Raw genomic sequence first — 16,502 nt, 5'->3', positions numbered from 1 at the left:
GGCAAATTTGAAATTTGGAAAAATTAAAATTTGTCATGAAATGCAAAATAAAACACAAAAAAAAAATGGGCTTGACCATTTTGGGCCAAGGTTGGCCGCCCCTCCCCTACTGGATGGGCCAAGCCCATATGGGGATTAAATGGATGGGTTTAAAAGATGACTTAATAGTCATCTTTTCTCATAATTCTCTAGAGAATTCAAGAACAAAAAAAAAAAAAAAAAAAGAGAAAGAGCAAGACAAAGGGGCCTATTCGGCCATACCTTGCAAAATTTGAAGGTCAAAAATCTTGGTCCAAAAAAATATTTCTTCTAGTATTCCTACTAATTTGAGGGTCTTCTTTAACGTGGTATAATTGTTGAGGCAAAAATCCCTCTCTTTATTGCAAGTTTACAACTTTAGCTAAGTGAAGGGTTGAAGGAAAAAGGTAAGAATTCATCATCCTTTATATGTTTTGGATGTTTGTATATGATGTGGTATGTGAAAATGGATGGAATTTATGAAAATATGGATGATTGATTGTAACCATGCAAAAGTAGTAGTTGGCCGTGCATGTATATATGTGTGTAGGAATCATGTGTTAATTATTTTATCTAGTGTTTGGTTGTTGTAGTTGTGGATGCTATGTTGAAAATGGAGGTTGGATGATTTTAATGAAATTGTAGTAGTTGGAGACTTGTTTTAGAAGCTTACGTAAATTAAACATAATGTTCTTGCATGTATGGGAGATAATGTTATTAGTATGGTGTTGTTGGTATATAAATAATAAGGTTGTTATTGTTTTTATTGGAGTTGGGAAGGCTTGAAGGAAGTAGTATATTGATTGAGGCGTTAGAATGTATTTTGGATAAATCGTTAAAGTTATTAGTATGATTATTGATGTTATTGTGGATAGTTTGGCCGGGTTGAATTCCCGGATTGTTGTTGATTAAAATTGGCCAAGATAGATTCTTGGGGGACGTTGTATTTACAGAGGAAATGCTGCCGAAATTTCGGTAGACAAGTGTTACTTTAAGATTCAACTTCTAAATACTCTAATTAATGTTTGGTAAATGTGACCAATTGTAGATTTTGGAGAATTTGGAACTTGAGTTTGGAGTGGCGTAAGAGGCGGAAAAGGTATGTAAGGCTTCACTTTTCCTTCTTTTGGCATGTCTTAGATATAATAGGTTTGGATACGAGCCTCGGGGACAACTCTATTCTCCGGAATCCGCTCCTAAATTTGCCCCTTTTTCATTCAGTAGAATTGAATTAGATATTTCATGAATAGTTGGAAGAATTGCCTAAACATCTGGAACTTGCCTAAATGAGACCCGACTACCTTAAAACTCTCACAAGTGACGTCATGAAATGTAATGTAAGTAAATTGTGTACGCCGCCTCATTTGACCCGAGGTGGGCCCATTGTTCCCGATTTTTTTTTTCCTTATTGTTCCATTTGACTTATTTTGGAGTAGAATCCAAAGGAAACTTTTGATCATTGTTCCGTTTATCAAACGATAAGTGTTGTAACTATTCTAATGAGAATATGTCTATGATGAGTATGACAAGAATGATTCCGTGACTAAGAGTCTTAAGTTAAGGATTCAATATGAGTATGAAAGTGTCAAACTAGTTCTTGATCTTTAATTCTATTTCTTGGTTATGACCCTATTTTCTAAAGACTTCAAGTATATGACTTATGATTTTTATAACTTCATTCTAGGTTCTCCCTTAACGCTATTCTTCGTTGATAGTCGCGCCTTATAATACTAGTCCCTCAAGGTGAGATAAAGTCATGATGATTATTCCATAATATAATCGGAGGCTTCCGACCTTATGTCACTCTGATAGAGTCATAGCTTTTGATTGGGCTCTTATGCATGCTTATGTTGGATGATTACACCGCGCCTATACGGCCGGGCAGTCACCGCTAAGGCGGGCAACTTATAGAGGATCACACTGTGCCTATATGGCCGGGCAGACACCGCTGAGGCGGGCAGCTATATGTATACACCATGTCTAGGTGACATGGGCAGACACCACTAGTGGGCGGCACGAGATGACTACCCCGGACGCGGGCTAATGATGTTATGTGATTCAGACCGGTTATGTATGTAGATAAAGGTAAAAGTGAGCATGCATGATTCTGCCTTAAGAGGCAGGCAGTTACAGACATATCTCTTTTTGTATCTCTCATGTTGTCTTATTATGTTATTGTTCATGTTCTGTCGATTTTATTCTATTAGGATTCATGCCTTACATACTCGGTACATTACTCGTACTGACGTCCTTTCTTGCGGACGCTGCGTTTTCATGCCACGCAGGTAAACAGGTTGACGGATTTAATTCTTAGGAGCTTCTCCAGCGGTATATTGGAAGCGCTCCAGTTGTTCCGGAGCCTCAGTTTCTTGGTACTATTTTTGTGTACATATTCGGGTACGGCAGCACCCGGTCCTCCTTGTTATCATATGTATTTTTTTAGAGGCTCGTAGATGGATATGTACAGTTAGATGTTTCATAACTTGTTTATCCCCATCGATGTATATTAAATTAGTGAAGTTTATTAGTACGTGTTTATAATAATGCTACTAATGATAGTGTTAAGTAAAGAAATAATGGTATTCACTTATACGGCCCACTTAGTAGTAAGAACACGATACGGGATAAGGGGTGCTCGGTACAAGTATCGGGTACCCGTCGCGGCCCCTAGTTGGGTCGTGACAAAATGTGCCTTCGGTGTCCGATCTGGAATTTTTTTGGGTTTCATGGTGTCAAACCGGGGGATTGAAATTAACCCGGACAAGATCAAATCCATCGAGGATATTAAGGTGGTGAATAACGTCAAAGAAGTGTAGAGGCTCACCGGAAGGATAGCGACACTGAGCCGTTTCATTTTGAGGTTTTCGGATAAAAGTCACAATTTCTTCTCATTATTAAGGAAGAAGTGTTATGTCCCGTGTTTTCGCATATTTGGAAATCGAGAAAAATGAATAAGACTTGTGTGTTATAAGAAAATATTTTGATTCTAGATAATATGACTATGTTGGTTATGAAACTATTGGTGCTAAGTCATTGGGGAAGGCCGAGGGTAAAAATTGGAATTTCGGAAATTAGTTTCGGGAATTACAAAACGAGAGTTTTAACGAATTGGGGTCAACAAAATAAAAGAAAATTTAGGCCCAAAACCACAAGGGGTGGCCGGCCATGTGCAAGCCCAAACCCAAAAATAGGTCATGTGATTTGCATGTGCTCCTTATCAAGACAAGAGGAATATATATATTCATCCTTAGCTATTAGAAAGTTCAAGAAATAAAATCTTGAACCATTGAGCTCCAAATAAAGCTCTCGGCCGAACCCTTTGGAAAAGAAAAAAAAAATTTCTAGCCTCCAATCTTGATCTAAAAATCTTGTCCTTCTTGTGTTGTAGTAAGTTCAAGGCCCTCTCCGACGTGATACAATTAGTTTGGCGAAAGAGCGGCGTTTGCGGCAAGTCGGAATTTCAAGAAAAAGGTAAGATTTCTATGTTTTTATGTTAGGGAATGGATATATATGTTATAGTGATTAAAGTGGCATGAAGATTATGGAATTTTGTGGTGTTTGTGAATGGCGTGTGTGTGTATAGGGGGTGTGTTTGGCCGTGAGCCATGATAGTGTGGAAGGGAGGTGAATTTGATTTTGTTTAGTTGTTAATTGCGTCGTTGTGGCATTTATGGCGTAAATGAATGTTTAACGAGTTGAATTGGCATTGGAAAATGGTTGCGGGTTCTTATGGGAATTTATATGATTTTTGTATATTCTTATATAATTGTGAAAATAAGACTTTAAATGTGGATTATGGTTGTTGTTAATGAATTTGGAATAAAACAATGCGAGTTAGTAAGTTCGTCGTAGTTGTTGACGTTTGAGATGCAATATGGAAAGTAGCGAATTGGTTGAACTTATGTATATTGTTTGGAACATAATTGGGATGTGTTTGACTAACCTTGAATGGGTGACTGAATACAATAATATGGACATTAGTTTGGTATTGCGAAGTTTGAATGAAAGTTGTCAACTTATATAGTGAGGAAGAACGTTGAAGTTAGAACGATTTAGTTGTGGCTTATGATGTTTGTGATGTTTGGGCTGTTGTGTTGATGTTTATTGAGCCGAGCTAAGTCTCGGGGACGTTATATATATAGGGGAAATGCTGCCGAAATTTCGGTAGGCAGAAATGAAGTTAATGGAATTTTTAAGCTTAAGAATCTCTAATAGGTAACTTTGACCATTTGCAGATTCTGGACGAAACGGGATTTGATTTTGGGGTGAGCATAAGACGTTTCTAAGGTATGTAAAGCTTCCCACTTCTTATTTTGGCATGTCTTAGTATGTTAGGTTGATATCGGAACCCCGGGAGAAACTTTGCTCCTCGAAATCCGATCTAGAAAATGGCTACTATTCATTCTATTCAATTGAAGCCTAATGTTCCTATTTTGGCTAGAAAGCAATCAAACGTCCGAAGCTTATGCAAATGCAATCGGATTACTTTGAAATCTTTATGTATGATCTTATAGACCCGAAATGTTCATAAATTATGTTCGCCACCTCGACCTAACCCGGGGTGGGCCCGCTGACCCCGAGATGCCTTATTTGTCCTACTAGGCTCTCTTTTTGGATAAGCTTCGACAAAGAATCTTCGATTTTGAAATTATCCTCTATGAAATAATGTTCGGAACACTATGATGTAACAAGCTATGTTTTGAGCCATACGTACCACTTTGGAAACATTTTTGTGAAATAAACTTTTGTACTAACTAATTATTTGACTATTTTGGTTAATGAACTGACTTATGAAGTAATCAAGTTTTGAAAGGCTATTTTAATATACAAAGTACATTGTTTGCTCACGATTCCGCTCGTGCCTTACTATGACTTCGTTCACCGGTTCCCGGGCCGGTTATGATTCGTCCGCTCTATGATGATTCGGCGGTATGCTGTGTTACGGTTCCTCGAGGCCTCGCCATAGGGCCGGGTTCCGTTTGGAGTTATGCTGTGATATGGTTGTGATGTGATACGCTCATATGTGTGTGTTCGGGGATGTACGGAGATTTGAACCTTCTGGTGTTATGCTGTGTGTGGCACCAACGTCGGAGTGGTGACCACGTTCCTGAGCTTTGCATGATTTTGTTTGCATTATGTATATATGTTTTTGATAAACATTTGATATACTGTTCGGCATTTCTCTCTTTTGTAGTCTGTTCACTTTCAGTTGTGGCCTATATTTTTTTTTGTACTCCATGCTTTATATACTCAGTACATCTTTCGTACTGACCCCCTTTCCTCGGGGGCTGCGTTTCATGCCCGCAGGTACAGACGCCGGTGATCCACCACTGTAGGCTCCACTTCTGCTATTCCGGAGTGCTCCTTTGATTTGGAGTCCACTTTTGGTATATATATCTTCTGCCATGTATATATTTCTGCATATCTGACTATTTGGGTACGGCGGGGCCCTGTCCCGCCATATGATTCTGTCGGTCGGTTTAGAGGTCTGTGGACATGTCTGTGGGTTATGGTCAGTCTGTATGATTATGTGTATATGTTGTTTCGGCGATCCCATACGCCGAGGCGGCCGGTCCGCATATGTTTGTGCATTGCTTTGATTAGCCCTGTGTGGCCTCTGTTGGTGTTTGCTGTGTACAGGGTTATTCTGGTTAGTCCGAAAAACAAAGGAAACTCTGTCGAAATTTTTCTGGAAATTATCTATATTTGGAATATAGCCTTGTCGGCTTTTGCAATATATTTGAATACGTTTGATAGATGGGTTTGGGTGCCCAGATCGGGCACTAGTCACGGCCTACGGGGTTGGGTCGTGACAAAAGTGGTATCAGAGCAGTTTGTCCTCGGAGTGTCTACAGGCCGTGTCTCGTAGAGTCTTGTTTATCGATGTGTTGTGCACCACATCTATAAACAGGAGGCTACAGGGCATTTAGGATGTTACTTTCTTTGGAATCTTAGATCGTGCGATAGAGCTGTGCAATTAGGATGATTCTGATCTGACCCATTTTTGTGTTTGCAGTGATGCCTCCGAAGAAGGCAATCGCGGCCCAGAAGGGCAAGGCAAGGATGGGAGAGACTAGTCAGGCACAGCGAGCTCCCCGGGCTTGTGTCTATGATTTGCCTGAGGTTGTGCCTCGTTCTGAGGGGTCCGCTACACCACCATTGGTACAGCCTGGAGCAGGTCCTTCAGCAGCTCCAGAGGCCCGAGTACCCGCTCCCGAGACTCCAGCTCCTCAGCCAGGGGCGGAGGACAGGACCCTGAGGGAGGCTGTACAGTTGCTGACCACATTGGTAGCAGGGCAGGCTCGCAGACGCGGGCGGAGGGACGATGATGATGATGACAGGCGTGACAGCCTGCGGGTCCGAGAGTTCTTATTGTGTGGCCCTCCAGAGTTTTTCGGGTCTAAGCCCGATGAGGACCCCCATGATTTCATTCGGGGGATGCGGCGCTCACTAGACTTGGTCAGGGCTTCAGAGACCGAGTCAGTCGAGTTGGCCTCGCATAGACTTCAGGATGTTGCTGCTCACTGGTATGAGACCTGGGAGTTATCTAGGGGCGAGGGCGCTTCCCCAGCTACTTGGGACGAGTTTGTGACTGCTTTCACCCGCCATTTTCTGCCCCCAGAGTTGCGACGGGCGCGGGCTGATCGATTTTTACATCTGCAGCAGAGGGGTCGGAGCGTTCGTGAGTATAATCTGGAGTTTGATTCCTTGGCCTGGTATGCACCTGCCGTAGTAGCAGATATGTCCGATCGGATGCACAGATATGTTATGGGGTTGGATCGCTATTTGATCGACGGCTGTATGGCAGTGTCATTGCAGACAGATATGGATATTGCCTGACTTCAGGCTTATGCGATGGGTATGGAGGACCGTCACAGGTCTGATTATTCTAGCAGAGATCGGGACAGGAGGCCGCCCAAGAGGGCTAGGTCCGCGGGATATTCTGGAGATTCTCGAGGCGGGCAGCCTCAGCAGCAGCAGATAGGCAGACAGCTTCCTCCGTCCGGCCGGAGTACTCAGTCTGGCGGCAGGAGGTTTGATAGCGCAGGACCGCCTGGGGCCGGTCAAGGATCCAGGGCGGCAGGTTCACAGGTGTCTAGAGGCCCCAGCCAGGCCAGACCACCCAGACCCCGTTGTTCTCATTGCGGGAAGTCTCATCCTGGGGAGTGCTATCGAGCCACTGGAGCTTGTTTTTCGTGCGGTGGTCAGGGCCATTTTATGCGAGATTGTCCGTTGGCTATCAGTTCTGGTAGTGTGGCTCAGCCGACAGGGTCAGCCGCCGGTTCATCATCTGCTCCATCTGTTGCACGCCCTGCAGGGCGAGGTATGCCAGCACCGGCAGGATGCGGTCGAGGCCGCGGTGGCGTTTCAGGTTCTAGCGGTCCCTCGAACCGCATATATGCTTTGGCCAGCCGCCAGGATCAGGAGGCTTCGCCAAACGTCGTCACAAGTACATTACTGGTTTTCTCCAGATCTGTATATGCATTGATTGACCCCGGCTCTACTTTAGCATATATTTCCCCGCTCGTTGCTAGTAAAATTGGGATAGTGTCTGAGCCTATAGAGCCATTTGAGGTAGCCACACCGGTTGGAGACTTCGTTATAGCGAGACAGGTTTATAGGGATTGGTCTGTGACTATATATGATCGTTGTACCAAAGCTGATTTGGTAGAATTAGACATGCTGGAATTCAACGTTATTATGGGTATGGACTGGTTATCTTCCTGTTATGCTAATGTTGACTGCCAGAAGAAGGTAGTTCGTTTTCAGTTTCCAGGGGAACCAGTTATAGAGTGGTTCGGGTCTACAGCATCGCCGAGGGGTAAGTTTATTTCGTACCTCAAGGCTAAGAAGATGATTCAGAAAGGCTATATCTATCACTTGGTTCGTGTGCACGACACTACAGCTGAGACACCTACTATTCAGTCTGTTCCGGTCGTTAATGAGTTCCCAGATGTATTTCCTGACGAGCTTCCTGGCCTTCCGCCTGAGCGGGAGATTGATTTTACTATAGAGCTGTTGCCAGACACGCAGCCTATATCTATTCCTCCGTACAGGATGGCACCGGCTGAATTGAAGGAGTTGAAGGAGCAGCTGAAAGATTTGTTGGATAAGGGCTTTATTAGACCCAGCACATCACCCTGGGGAGCGCCGGTATTATTTGTGAGAAAGAAAGATGGGTCACTGCGCATGTGTATCGATTACCGGCAATTAAATAAGGTAACTATTAAGAATAAATATCCCCTCCCCCGGATTGATGATTTGTTTGATCAGTTGCAGGGTGCTAAATATTTTTCGAAGGTAGATCTGCGCTCAGGTTATCATCAGGTGCGAGTGCGAGAATCAGATATCCCGAAGACTGCTTTCAGGACCCGGTACGGGCATTATGAATTCAGAGTTATGTCTTTCGGGTTGACTAATGCTCCAGCGGTATTTATGGACCTGATGAATCGAGTATTTCGGCCTTTCTTGGATATGTTTGTTATTGTGTTCATTGACGATATTCTGATTTACTCGCGATCAGCCGAGGAGCATTCAGATCATTTGAGGACGGTACTTGGTATTCTCCGTCAACAGAAATTATATGCTAAATTCTCCAAATGTGAATTCTGGTTAACTTCTGTGGCATTCTTGGGCCATATTGTCGGCGCAGATGGTATTCGGGTCGATACGCAGAAGATTGAGGCTGTACAGAATTGGCCCAGGCCTACTACACCGACGGAGGTGCGCAGTTTTCTGGGATTAGTCGGATATTATCGCAGGTTCGTGGAGGACTTTTCTTCTATTGCAGCACCACTGACGAAGCTTACTCAGAAAGCAGCGAAATTTCTGTGGACCGATGCCTGCGAGCGCAGCTTCCAGATGTTGAAAGAAAGGTTAGTTTCAGCACCAGTTTTGACTCTTCCAGAGGGATCAGATGGGTATGTGGTCTATTGTGATGCCTCTGGTATTGGGTAGGTTGTGTGTTGATGCAGCACGGTCGATTCATAGCCTATGCTTCCCGGCAGCTCAGACCGCACGAGAAGAATTATCCCACTCATGATCTTGAGTTGGCCGCAGTGATTCATGCTTTGAAGATTTGGCGGCATTATTTATATGGGGTCCATGTCGATATTTATATGGACCATAAGAGTCTCCAGTACATCTTTAAGCAGAAAGAATTGAATTTGCAGCAGCGGAGATGGCTTGAGCTACTGAAGGATTATGACGTTGATATTCTGTACCATCCTGGGAAGGCCAATGTGGTAGCGGATGCACTTAGCCGCAAGTCTATGGGCAGCTTGGCTGATTGGTAAGAAATATTTGGTTCGTGATATTCATCAGCTGGCCAGCCTTGGAGTTCGTCTGACAGATTCTGGAGATTCTGGGATTTCTGTTCGTGCAGTTGCTGAATCATCTATTATAGCAGAGGTAAAGCAGCGTCAGTTCGAAGATCCTATTCTGGTTCAGTACAGAGATGTGGCCCTTAATAAAGACAAGACTCCGTTTGAAATTTCACCTGAGGGGGTATTATTATATGAAGGCAGATTCTGTGTTCCGGATGTTGCAGGCTTACGACGACAAATCATGGGCGAGGCGCATAATGCACGGTATTATGTTCATCCTGGTTCCATTAAAATGTATCATGATCTCAGGTGTTTGTATTGGTGGGACGGTATGAAGAAAGATATTGCCAAGTTCGTTAGTCAGTGCCCGAATTGTCAGCAAGTTAAAGTTGAACACCAGAAGCCCGGTGGGTTATTACAGGAGATGGAAATTCCAGCCTGGAAATGGGAAATGATTAATATGGATTTCGTTGTTGGGTTACCGCGCACTCCACGCAGGTATGATTCGATTTGGGTTATTGTTGACAGATTGACGAAATCAGCCCACTTTCTCCCAGTCCGGACTACTTATTCGGCCGAGGACTACGCTAGATTGTACATCAGAGAGATAGTCAGACTTCACGGAGTCCCTGTATCTATTATTACTGACTGAGGTGCCCAGTTGACGGCAAATTTCTAGAGGTCATTCCAGGAGGGATTAGGGACTCAGGTGAGCCTCAGTACAGCCTTTCATCCTCAGTCCGACGGGCAGGCCGAGCGCACTATTCAGACGCTGGAAGATATGTTACGGGCCTGCGTTATTGATTTCAGGGGCAGCTGGGATGATCATTTGCCCCTTATTGAGTTTGCCTATAATAACAGTTATCACTCCAGCATTCAGATGGCACTGTATGAAACCCTTTATGGCAGAAAATGCAGATCTCCTATTGGTTGGTTCGACGTGGGCGAGACTAAGTTAATCGGGCCAGATGTGATCCAGGAAGCAGTAGATAAGGTAAAGCTTATTCGGGAACGATTATTGGCTGCTCAGAGTCGACAGAAAGATTATGCAGATAGACGACGTCGATCGTTAGAGTTCCAGATTGGCGACTGGGTATTCCTGAAGGTGTCGCCCATGAAGGGTGTCATGAGATTCGGTAGAAAGGGTAAGTTGAGCCCGCGGTATATTGGACCGTATCAGATCGTTCGGAAGATAGGTGAGGTTGCCTATGAGCTAGACTTACCATCCGACTTGGAGGCCGTACACTCGGTATTTCATGTGTCTATGCTGCGGAAATGTATCGGTGACCCTTCCAGGATATTCCCAGTGGATGACATTCAGGTAACGGAGCAGTTGTCTTATGACGAGCAGCCTGTAACTATTCTGGATCGACAGGTAAGGAGATTGCGCACTAAGGAAGTGCCTTCTGTCAAAGTCCTGTGGCGCAATAACAATCGCGAGGAAATGACTTGGGAGGCGGAGGACGAGATGAAGAAGAAATACCCCTACTTGTTTCCGACGTCCACAGGTAATCTAACTTTTCAGTTTGTTGTGTTGATTGATAAAATGAATTATGTATGCCATTATTAAAAAGGGGCACTCCCGCCATGATCATAAGACCTTATAAGATTAATTTAACATTCGGGGACGAATGTTTTTAAGGGGGGAGAATGTTATGTCCCGTGTTTTTGCATATTTGGAAATCGAGAAAAATGAATAAGACTTGTGTGTTATAAGAAAATATTTTGATTCTAGATAATATGACTATGTTGGTTATGAAACTATTGGTGCTAAGTCATTGGGGAAGGCCGAGGGTAAAAATTGGAATTTCGGAAATTAGTTTCGGGAATTACAAAATGAGAGTTTTAACGAATTGGGCTCAACAAAATAAAAGAAAATTTAGGCCCAAAACCACAAGGGGTGGCCGGCCATGTGCAAGCCCAAACCCACAAATAGGTCATGTGATTTGCATGTGCTCCTTATCAAGACAAGAGGAATATATATATTCATCCTTAGCTATTAGAAAGTTCAAGAAATAAAATCTTGAACCATTGAGCTCCAAATAAAGCTCTAGGCCGAACCCTTTGGAAAAGAAAAAAAAAAATTTCTAGCCTCCAGTCTTGATCTAAAAATCTTGTCCTTCTTGTGTTGTAGTAAGTTCAAGGCGCTCTCCGACGTGATACAATTAGTTTGGCGAAAGAGCTGCGTTTGCGGCAAGTCGGAATTTCAAGAAAAAGGTAAGATTTCTATGTTTTTATGTTAGGGAATGGATATATATGTTATAGTGATTAAAGTGGCATGAAGATTATGGAATTTTGTGGTGTTTGTGAATGGCGTGTGTGTGTATAGGGGGTGTGTTTGGCCGTGAGCCATGATAGTGTGGAAGGGAGGTGAATTTGATTTTGTTTAGTTGTTAATTGCGTCGTTGTGGCATTTATGGCGTAAATGAATGTTTAACGAGTTGAATTGGCATTGGAAAATGGTTGCAGGTTCTTATGGGAATTTATATGATTTTTGTATATTCTTATATAATTGTGAAAATAAGACTTTAAATGTGGATTATGGTTGTTGTTAATGAATTTGGAATAAAACAATGCGAGTTAGTAAGTTCGTCGTAGTTGTTGACGTTTGAGATGCAATATGGAAAGTAGCGAATTGGTTGAACTTATGTATATTGTTTGGAACATAATTGGGATGTGTTTGACTAACCTTGAATGGGTGAATGAATACAATAATATGGACATTAGTTTGGTATTGCGAAGTTTGAATGAAAGTTGTCAACTTATATAGTGAGGAAGAACGTTGAAGTTAGAACGATTTAGTTGTGGCTTATGATGTTTGTGATGTTTGGGCTATTGTGTTGATGTTTATTGAGCCGAGCTAAGTCTCGGGGACGTTATATATATAGGGGAAATGCTGCCGAAATTTCGGTAGGCAGAAATGAAGTTAATGGAATTTTTAAGCTTAAGAATCTCTAATAGGTAACTTTGACCATTTGCAGATTCTGGACGAAACGGGATTTGATTTTGGGGTGAGCATAAGACGTTTCTAAGGTATGTAAAGCTTCCCACTTCTTCTTTTGGCATGTCTTAGTATGTTAGGTTGATATCGGAACCCCGGGAGAAATTTTGCTCCTCGAAATCCGATCTAGAAAATGGCTACTATTCATTCAATTCAATTGAAGCCTAATGTTCCTATTTTGGCTAGAAAGCAATCAAACGTCCGAAGCTTATGCAAATGCAATCGGATTACTTTGAAATCTTTATGTATGATCTTATAGACCCGAAATGTTCATAAATTATGTTCGCCACCTCGACTTGACCCGGGGTGGGCTCGCTGACCCCGAGATGCCTTATTTGTCCTACTAGGCTCTCTTTTTGGATAAGCTTCGACAAAGAATCTTCGATTTTGAAATTATCCTCTATGAAATAATGTTCGGAACACTATGATGTAACAAGCTATGTTTTGAGCCATACGTACCACTTTGGAAACATTTTTGTGAAATAAACTTTTGTACTAACTAATTATTTGACTATTTTGGTTAATGAACTGACTTATGAAGTAATCAAGTTTTGAAAGGCTATTTTAATATACAAAGTGCATTGTTTGCTCACGACTCCGCTCGTGCCTTACTATGACTTCGTTCACCGGTTCCCGGGCCGGTTATGATTCGTGCGCTCTATGATGATTCGGCCGTATGCTGTGTTACGGTTCCCCGAGGCCTCGCCATAGGGCCGGGTTCCGTTTGGAATTATGCTGTGATATGGCTGTGATGTGATACGCTCATATGTGTGTGTTCGGGGATGTACGGAGATTTGAACCTTCTGGTGTTATGCTGTGTGTGGCACCAGCGTCGGAGTGGTGACCACGTTCCTGAGCTTTGCATGATTTTGTTTGCATTATGTATATATGTTTTTGATAAACATTTGATATACTGTTCGGCATTTCTCTCCTTTGTATTCTGTTTGCTTTCAGTTGTGGCCTATATTTTTGTACTCCATGCTTTACATACTCAGTACATCTTTCGTACTGACCCCCTTTCTTCGGGGGCTGCGTTTCATGCCCGCAGGTACAGACGCCGGTGATCCACCACTGTAGGCTCCACTTCTGCCATTTCGGAGTACTCCCTTGATTCGGAGTCCACTTTTGGTATATATATATCTTCTGCCATGTATATATTTCTGCATATCTGACTATTTGGGTACGGCGGGGCCCTGTCCCGTCATATGATTCTGTCGGTCAGTTTAGAGGTCTGTGGGTTATGGTCAGTCTGTATGCTTATGTGTATATGTTGTTTGGGCGATCCCATACGCCGAGGCGGCCGGTCCGCATATGTTTGTGCATTGCTTTGATTAGCCCTGTGTGGCCTCTGTTGGTGTTTGCTGTGTACAGGGTTATTCTGGTTAGTCCGAAAAACAAAGGAAACTCTGCCGAAATTTTTCTGGAAATTATCTGTATTTGGAATATAGCCTTGTCGGCTTTTGCAATATATTTGAATACGTTTGATAGATGGGTTTGGGTGCCCAGATCGGGCACTAGTCACGGCCTACGGGGTTGGGTCGTGACAAGAAGAATGACTTCGCTTGGATACCGGAATGCCAAAAAGCTTTACAGGAGTTAAAAATATACTTATCGAGTCCACCTCTACTGCACACACCAAAGACAGACGAGCAGTTATTCCTATACCTTCCCGCATCCGAGGTAGCGGTAAGCGGTGTTTTGGTCCGAGAAGAAGAAGGTACGCAATTTCTAATATATTATGTGAGTAGGACTGTAGGTTATTGGGAGACTCATTATCCCCACCTCAAAAAGTTGGCCTTGACATTGGTAAGTGCTTCAAGAAAGCTGAAACCTTACTTTCAATGCCATCCGATATGCGTAGTAACTACTTACCCACTAAAGAATGTCATGCATAAACCGGAATTATCGGGTAGACTAACCAAATGGGCCGTAGACATTAGCGTATATGATATCGAATATAAGCCTAGGACAACCATTAAGTCTCAAATCTTGACCGATTTTGTGGCAGATTTTACCCCGACCATGATTTCTGAGGTCGAAAAAGAAATATTATTAACCTCGGGGAAAGGCTTCGGGTATCTGGTCTCTACACATGGATGGGGCCTCGAACCTAAAAGGTTCCGGGTTGGGCATCGTCCTTAAAACCCCAGCCGGTGATGTCATTAGGCGATCGATTAGAACTGTTAAATTGACTAACAACGAAGCTGAGTATGAGGCTATGATTGCAAGTTTGGAATTGGCTCGGAGTCTGGGGGCCGAAGTAGTCGAAGCCAAATGTGACTCCCTCTTGGTCGTTAACAAAGTGAATGGTGTTTTCGAGGTTAAGGATGAACGTATGCAAAGATATTTGGAGAAAACTCAGGTGATACTACACCGGTTTAAAGAGTGGACCATGCAGCATGTGCCCAGGGAGCAGAATAACGAAGCCGAAGCATTGACCAATTTGGGTTCTTCAGTCGAAGGGGAGGAAATCAACCCTGGTACCACAGTGCAGCTGATGAATTCGGCAGTATAAAACGGGCATGCTGAGATAAACATGATGGGTCTAATTTAGGATTGGCGCAACAAGTACATTGAATACTTGCAAGATGGAAAGTTCCCGAGTGACCCATAAGAATCATGGTCACTAAGGATCAAAGTAGCACGGTTCTGTTTAGTACACGGTTAATTGTATCGATGTTCCTTCTTCAGACCTGTAGCCAAGTGTTTGGGTCCCGGGGAAACCGATTATATGATGAGAGAATTCCACGAGGGTACCTGCGGTAATCACTCCGGTGCAGAAGCCTTGGTTCGAAAAATTATCAGAGCCGGTTATTACTGGAATCGGATGGAGGAGGACGCGAAGAATTTTGTACGGAAATGCGATGGGTGTCAAAGGCATGCCCGATGATCCATTAGCCCGGAGAGTTGCTACTCCCGATGATATCACCTTGGCCTTTCATGTAGTGGGGAATGGACATCGTTGGTCCTTTGCCATGGGCACCAGGTAAGGCCCGTTTCATTTTGTTTATGGCTGACTATTTCTCCAAATGGGTTGAATCGCAGGCCTTCGAAAAGACAAGAGAAAAAGAGGTTATTGACTTCATATGGGACCATATTATCTGTCATTTTGGCATCCCGGCTGAAATAACTTATGATAACGGCCCTCAGTTCGTTGGCAGTAAGGTCAATAATTTCCTCGAAGGGTTGAAGATCAAGAAAATTGTATCAACTTTGTATCACCTGAGTGCAAACGGACAGGTGGAATCCACGAAAAAAACAATAATTCAAAATCTAAGAAAAAGAATTGAAACATCGAAACATCAACGGAGGGAAATGCTACCGGAGGTATTATGGGCTTACAGAATTACGTCAAAATCAAGCACGGGAGAAACGCCGTTCTCATTAGTCTACGGGGCCGAAGCTCTGATCCCCATAGAAGTTGGCAAACCGAGCCTCCGATTCAAATACGCCACCGGTGGGTCAAACGAGGAGGCCATGGTCATAAAACTCGACCTAGCAGACGAACTGCGCAAAAATACGTTGGTCCGTATAACAGCTCAGAAACAGAGAAGGGAGAGGTACTAGAACCAGAGGGCCAACTTTTGGCATTTCCAGGTTGGGGACTTAGTGCTTCGGAAAGTTACTTTGAACACCAATAATCCCAATGACGGGAAATTGGGTCCGAACTGGGAAGGGCCGTACAAGATAACAGGAATTACGGGCAAAGGGTCGTACCGGCTGGAAACCATCAGAGACATGTTTTCTTATCAAATACCCTATACCGGGGACTACCGTTAAAATTCGGTATCTTTTTATGAAAAACCCTACACCGGGACTACCGTCGAAATGCGACAAAGGCAACAAGGTCATGTCAAACCGAGCCAAAATCCTTTAACACCCTCGAATGGGGACTGACGTATCAAAATTTGACAAGGCAGAGATTCAGGTGTCCGAACCTAATCTGTTATAAGTAAGCGGTCCGAAAACCTCGGCCCAAAAATGCTTAACGTGATTCGGAGACATCTGAATTCACAAAGCATAAACAAGTCTTTTGGGAAAATCACTCGATTAAATCACTCAATCAAATCACTCGATCAAATCCTCGGACAAAAATGTACCGAACGAAGAGAAAAGCCAACACTTAGGCACAGTTCAAATTCGAACTTTTGATCATT

Source organism: Lycium barbarum, chromosome 1 (assembly GCF_019175385.1).
Source record: "Lycium barbarum isolate Lr01 chromosome 1, ASM1917538v2, whole genome shotgun sequence".
In the NCBI taxonomy this organism is placed as follows: domain Eukaryota; kingdom Viridiplantae; phylum Streptophyta; class Magnoliopsida; order Solanales; family Solanaceae; genus Lycium; species Lycium barbarum.
This window is presented reverse-complemented; position numbering follows the sequence as displayed.